The sequence below is a fragment of the Rhinatrema bivittatum genome, chromosome 3 (genome assembly GCF_901001135.1).
Source record: "Rhinatrema bivittatum chromosome 3, aRhiBiv1.1, whole genome shotgun sequence".
Lineage (NCBI taxonomy): Eukaryota > Metazoa > Chordata > Amphibia > Gymnophiona > Rhinatrematidae > Rhinatrema > Rhinatrema bivittatum.
Window position 1 is genome coordinate 225,948,818 of NC_042617.1, and position 7,489 is coordinate 225,956,306.

Below are 7,489 nucleotides of genomic sequence, written 5' to 3' on the forward strand. Positions count from 1 at the left end.
TTATGGGTAGGAGCCACTTATTCGGCTAATTTATTGAGTCATTCATCAAAATACATTAGGGCCTGAATGTGCATTAAATGGGTCTATTTATGCATGCAATAAATAGCGGAATGCCAGATAGTATGTAAAATTTACATTTAGTATGCAAGTGGGAGGAACTAATGGAAATGATGGTTTTCTAGCGCGGAATGTGGTAGAGTAACACAAAGTAGTGTGGGATTTAATGTCAGAAATAAAACTTTATTGTGCATCCGTGGCAGTTATTTCAGAACACAACTATTATTGTGGTGATTATTGCTCGTGATAAAAAGAGGTATTCTATCAGACACACCTACCAGGGCCTCCTGGCCCAATAAAAACATCTGTTCTTACCTGACCAGTCTTTGTAAACCCATAATATTTGTGGCAAGTTTATTTGTTAGGGGATACTGTATGCTTCAGAGGCTCGCTGCAGACAACATGAAGGATAATAACAAGCACAAGAACAGGCAAAGGCAGTTCCAACCCTTCCTAGGGAAGTCCCTGCACCAGAGGTTGAACCACTGGCCCCACAGGGAGAGGGTCCGGGCCCACAGCAACACTTAGCACACAGGTGGAGATACAGGTAGCGTATCTTACCTCCCCGAGCCTTATTGCTGGGCATGCCAGAGGGCATGCCTAAGCTCTCGAGTAACATGGAATTATGTGAAGAAATCTGAGGGGATCTGAATCTGGTCACAGAAAAGTCCCATGCTATGCCTGGCCTCACCAAACTATTGACCACCCTGCATTTCATGGCAACTGGCTCCTTCCAAACGACAGTAGGAGTCATGGGTGGAAGGTCCCAAACCACTTTTTCCCACTGTCTGGACCAGGTCATAACAGCTGAATCTGACCACATTAATTGCTACATAGCATTTACTCAGGACAAGCAGGACAAGTTGCAGGACAAGTCGCAGGACAAGTCGCAAACTTTCCCAATGTTCTCGGAGTTCATGACTGCACTAACGAGGCCATCATCCTACCCCGTGACAGGGAGGAGATCTTCCACAACAGAAAGCTCTTCCACTCCCTCAATGTGCAAGTGGTCTTTGACACTCAAATGCGCATCCTCAACGTGGTGGCCAGGTACCTGGGACCCACACAGGATTCCTTTATACTTAGGCAATTGGACTTGTGTAAAATTTTTGAGGACGGGCTCTATGGTAATGGTTGGCTGGTAGGTAAGAGAGATGCTTCTTTCTCTATTCCATCTCTGGCTATGTGTTTGTGGCAAATGACATGGACATAGTGGGGGGCAGCCATGGGGGATGTAACAGCATCGCTGGCATGACAAGTGGCTTGTACACTTATGCCTGCAGGCCATTGCCCCAGGGCCTGCCTTTTTCACCCCATGCTGCAGAGGCTTGCTAATCTTGTGAGGGCAAACAATGCACTTGCCATAATGCTTGGTGTGTGAGCAGGCACTATACACTTTCTATGTATTCACTTTAAAAGTTCATATCCTCCCACTTGGAGCAGTTGAAATCTCACTGGTTAATCATAAGCTTGAAGTATCCACACTAGAGGTGTGAATCATGTGCCCTATCGTCTTAACGATCGAAATCGTCTGGCAGGAGAAGAAAATTGTGTTTGTCACGATTTTTTAGTTAAAAAATTGTTTTTTCTGATTAGTGCGCACTAACGGGAGTTAGTGCGCACTAACAGAAAATGATACAATTTGACACTTTTCAGGTCAGTTAAGGTCAGTTTAGGAACGAATATGTATTCCTATTGGCTGCCCTCTTATTTATTCATGTTACCAAGGTTCCCACTGACAATATATGGGGGATGGAAAATGGAAACAGTTGGTAGCTTGACAAAAAAAGTAATGTGATCAGTCAATGTGACTAGAACTTGTGCCCTAACCCTGATACCAGGGGTGTTGTGATCTTCCTGCACACAGTGCCCTATCCCTGATACCAGGGGTGTTGTGATCTTCCTGCACAAAGTGCCCTATCCCTAATACCAGGAGTGTTGTGATCTTCCTGCACACAGTGCCCTATCCCTGATACCAGGGGTGTTGTGATCTTCCTGCACTCAGTGCCATATCCCTATTAATACCAGGAGTGTTGTGATCTTCCTGCACACAGTGCCCTAACCCTGATACCAGGGGTGTTGTGATCTTCCTGCATGCAGTGCCCTAACCCTGATACCAGGGGTGTTGTGATCTTCCTGCACAAAGTGCCCTATCCCTAATACCAGGAGTGTTGTGATCTTCCTGCACAAAGTGCCCTAACCCTGATACCAGGGGTGTTGTGATCTTCCTGCATGCAGTGCCCTAACCCTGATACCAGGGGTGTTGTGATCTTCCTGCACAAAGTGCCCTATCCCTAATACCAGGAGTGTTGTGATCTTCCTGCACAAAGTGCCCTAACCCTGATACCAGGAGTGCTGTGATCTTCCTGCACAAAGTGCCCTATCCCTAATACCAGGAGTGCTGTGATCTTCCTGCACACAGTGCCCTAACCCTGATACCAGGGGTGTTGTGATCTTCCTGCATGCAGTGCCCTATCCCTATTAATACCAGGAGTGTTGTGATCTTCCTGCACACAGTGCTCTAACCCTGATACCAGGGGTGTTGTGATCTTCCTGCATGCAGTGCCCTAACCCTGATACCAGGAGTGCTGTGATCTTCCTGCACACAGTGCCCTAACCCTGATACCAGGAGTGCTGTGATCTTCCTGCACACAGTGCCCTAACCCTGATACCAGGAGTGCTGTGATCTTCCTGCACACAGTGCCCTAACCCTGATACCAGGAGTGCTGTGATCTTCCTGCACACAGTGCCCTAACCCTGATACCAGGGGTGCTGTGATCTTCCTGCATGCAGTGCCCTAACCCTGATACCAGGGGTGTTGTAATCTTCCTGCACAAAGTGCCCTAACCCTGATAGCAGGAGTGCTGTGATCTTCCTGCACAAAGTGCCCTATCCCTAATACCAGGAGTGCTGTGATCTTCCTGCACACAGTGCCCTAACCCTGATACCAGGGGTGTTGTGATCTTCCTGCATGCAGTGCCCTAACCCTGATACCAGGGGTGTTGTGATCTTCCTGCACAAAGTGCCCTATCCCTAATACCAGGAGTGTTGTGATCTTCCTGCACAAAGTGCCCTAACCCTGATACCAGGAGTGCTGTGATCTTTCTGCACACAGTGCCCTATCTTTGATACCAGGGGTGTTGTGATCTTCCTGCACAAAGTGCCCTATCCCTAATACCAGGAGTGTTGTGATCTTCCTGCACAAAGTGCCCTAACCCTGATACCAGGAGTGCTGTGATCTTCCTGCACAAAGTGCCCTATCCCTAATACTAGGAGAGCTGTGATCTTCCTGCACACAGTGCCCTAACCCTGATACCAGGGGTGCTGTGATCTTCCTGCACACAGTGCCCTAACCCTGATACCAGGGGTGTTGTGATCTTCCTGCTTGCAGTGCCCTATCCCTATTAATACCAGGAGTGTTGTGATCTTCCTGCACACAGTGCCCTAACCCTGATACCAGGGGTGTTGTGATCTTCCTGCACAAAGTGCCCTATCCCTAATACCAGGAGTGTTGTGATCTTCCTGCATGCAGTGCAGGAAGATCACAACACCCCTGGTATCAGGGTTAGGGCACTGTGTGCAGGAAGATCACAACACTCCTGGTATTAATAGGGATAGGGCACTCCATGCAGGAAATCACAACACCCCTGGTATCAGGGATAGGGCACTGTGTGCAGGAAGATCACAACACTCCTGGTATTAGGTATAGGGCACTGCATGCAGGAAGATCACAACACCCCTGGTATCAGGGATAGGGCACTGTGTGCAGGAAGATCACAACACTCCTGGTATTAGGGATAGGGCACTGCATGCAGGAAGATCACAACACCCCTGGTATCAAGGTTAAGGAACTGTGTGCAGGAAGATCACAACACCCCTGGTATCAGGGTTAGGGCACTGTGTGTAGGAAGATCACAACACCCCTGGTATCAGGGTTAGGGCACTGTGTGTAGGAAGATCACAACACCCCTGGTATCAGGGTTAGGGCACTGTGTGTAGGAAGATCACAACACCCCTGGTATCAGGGTTAGGGCACTGCAAGCAGGAAGATCACAACACCCCTGGTATTAATAGGGATAGGGCACAGTGTGCAGGAAGATCACAACACCCCTGGTGTCAGGGTTAGGGCACTGTGCAGGAAGATCACAACACCCCTGGTATCAGGGATAGGGCACTGAGTGCAGGAAGATCACAACACCCCTGGTATCAGGAATAGGGCACAGTTCTAGTCACATTGACTGATCACATTACTTTTTTTGTCAACTACCAACAGTTTCCATTTCCCATCCCCCCAACCATCACCTCAGTGGGAACCTTGGTAACATCAATAGATAAGAGGGCAGCCAGCCAATAGGAATACATATTCATTCCTAACTGACCTTTACTGACCTGGAAAGTGTCAATAATTTGTATCATTTTCTGTTAGTGTTCCTGAGTTTCCATTTCCATTTCCATTTCCCTTCCCCCCAACCATCACCTCAGTGGGAACCTTGGTAACATCAATAGATAAGAGGGCAGCCAGCCAATAGGAATACATATTCATTCCTAACTGACCTTTACTGACCTGGAAAGTGTCAATTTGTATCATTTTCTGTTAGTGCGCACTAACTCCCGTTAGTATGCACTAACACGATTTAACGATTTTTAACGATATATCGTTAGAATTTCTATTGTATTGTGTTCTTTAACGATTTAAGACGATATTAAAATTATCGGATGATAATTTTAATCATTGAAAAACGATTCACATCCCTAATCCACACTGCTGATACTGCCAGATCTTGTGTGGCCTGTTATTGTTGGGTCAGCTAGGATGTCAGGCATAGTTTGTCTTGGCCATCAGACAGCTAAACCAGAAGCAGTGGCCTGTGCATTTTGGGGGCCAGGCATATTCCCTGTGTCAGGGCTCACAAATTGGTATCCCTGCAGAACACGCAGGGGGGACTTGTCCAATCAGACCATGAGGTAGTGGTTTTTCTGCTAGGACAGGTGTGGCAGCTCTTATGTAGTGCTTCAAGGTTGGCTGACTGCTACAAAAGAGTAACCTTAGCTTGGTTGTGAGGGCTTGGCACACATTTGTTGTAATCCCCGGATGTGATTTAGTAGTCCAGAAGATCTGAACTAGATTTGGCTACTGCTGTCCTGGACATATACTGTCCCAGGAGAATGTGGCATGCACTTAGGGTAGGGAAATAGGTTTTAAAGGCTCAGGCTAAGCTATAGACTAGCTTCTACTGTCTTACAGCATGCTGTGGTTTGGCAGCAGTCCTCCAAGTGACTGTGTTGTGATTGATGCCCTAAATCTGTCTTTGCCACAGGAGATTCTGGCTCCAGTTGCAGGACCTGGCTTCTCAATCCCATGGCAATTTCCAACATGCTGCGGAAATGAAGTACAACAAGACCTTATGTTCTACCTGCTTTGTCATAGAATGCACCTTCGGAGTTCTCAAAAGTAGACTTCACTGTTTGGACAAAATGGATGGAGCTTTAATATATGCCCCACTCAAAGTAGGAGATATAGTGCTGTTCTGCTGTGTATTCCATCATCTCGCTCTACGCCATAGAATACCAGTGGAGATACTTCCAGATCTACCGCAGGATCCCCCATGTACACCCACACAAGCCGAGGACACCACTCTGAGTGGCAGCCAGCTTCGGCAAAACCTTATAGAGCACTGCTTTGCTGTTAGGCCTCACTTACCCCATCCCCTTCCAGGGAACGGCGGCCTGTAAAATGTTGCTGATGCTCTCCTCTCTATCATCTGTCTTATACTAACTGCTCCTCTGTCTGAGTCAGTGTGTAACAGAAAACACATATGCCTATTTAGGATTCCTCTTCACAATGGAGCATTTGACTGTACTTGAAAAACAGTAAAGATAACATCAAATACATGTGGCTGGCATGATGTTTTCTGCCTGATAGTGACACTAAAAGAGGCATGTATCACACAAAAGTTTGTGTACAACTGCCAACATACTGTACATAGCTTGGCCTAGCTAGCAGTGTTTGGCTTGGTGGGCCTCTCCATCGAACCCTGTCCTAGCCCTCACATGTGGGTGAGATAGTGCCATAGGTGTGATGGGACTCCAGCTGGGCCTCAAGCATGGAGAGCAACTGCTCTACAAATGCTATAAATCACAATTAGCTCTGAAGCTTAAAGGCATTGCCTAAAGGTGCAAGTAGACAGAAATGACAGAGTTCCCTTTTTACAGCCTCATCCCATAGCTGACACACATGTGCATGTGAAGTTATGCACCTATACTGGGGAGGCTTGGTGTCACATGGGTGTGCCAAAACACAGCTGATAGCACTGCCTCAGCAGTTTTAGAGCCACTGCTGACTAGGGTTACCAAGTGGCTCCAGATTTATAGGACATGTTGATCTAGTCCTGATTTTACTCCCCTGCATGCAAGTATTTTTAGTCTTGCATTTTCTAGGAAATGCATTTGGAGAAACAAAACAAGTCCCAGTATGTAATAGGTTAAAACCAGGACTAGATCAACCTCTCCTAAAAATCAGGAGTCAGTTGACAACCCTACTGCTGACATCAGAGTGCTCATCTAGCAAGCCTTCACTTACAGCCTTGGGTAAAGCACGTGTGCTACATGGTGCCATTCCCACATTGCTCACAGGCCCTTCCAAGCTAGCATACCTCTTTGTTTTTACATACACCCATACACTGATGCACCCTGCTATACTTACTTAGGCTATTTGTCAATGATCATGTGCAGAAGGTGAAGGCCTTGGCTGATGGGATGTCCTGTTGGTTAGGTTAGCTTCTCGGGGAGGTTAGACAAGGATGCAGGTCAGACGGTGTCCTGCCTTCACCTGTATTTTCCAGTCACCTCTGAAATGTCAGTCACAGAATAGTTTTTAATGATTCTAAGAGCACCCATATCTCTCCTAAGAAAAGGTTCACATCATAGAACCCAACGGTAAGGTGTGTTAAAAGCTCTTTGTGTTGACTGACTTGTCACAGGTAGCCTTAGTCAGTTATGGAGTTGTCAGGGTGCTGCAAGGCCCTTTGCCATTGTAGCTCATGGATAGTCATGTGATGCTGCTATATGTATGTATGTACCCAGAAAAAATGCAAAGTAGTTTGTAGCGATAGACAGTATTATTTACAGTCCTAATGCTATCTGTGGACACTCTTAAAGCATATAGGCTGAGTACTCCTGGGGCAAACAGCTTTCAGATTTGTCCATTTCCAAGGTCACTCCACAACTTTCCATGGTTTTATGGTAACAGGAGCCAATACTGAAGCTCGCCAGTAGGGAGCTTCCTGTTTAGCTCTTGCTGTCTTCCTTAGGAGCATATACTGAGTTGTATGGATTATCCCATATGGTCTTGCCTGCTAGATAAGTGGCTAGTTGGAATATGCAAGGGCATTCTAACATGCAAGGTCATGAGAAGAGCAAACCTTGTACCTAG

General features: G+C 46.8%; 1 protein-coding gene across 1 annotated transcript in view; it reads right to left on the reverse strand.

Moving 5' to 3' along the window:
* TTLL2 (tubulin tyrosine ligase like 2) overlaps window positions 1-6,841 on the reverse strand; it is a 30,465-nt gene extending 23,624 nt beyond the window's left edge. Inside the window, exon 1 of the mRNA XM_029596801.1 lies at window positions 6,761-6,841. The gene's annotated coding sequence lies outside the window, so the exon portion shown is untranslated. The remainder of the gene's footprint in view (window positions 1-6,760) is intronic.
* Window positions 6,842-7,489: the final 648 nt, after the last annotated feature.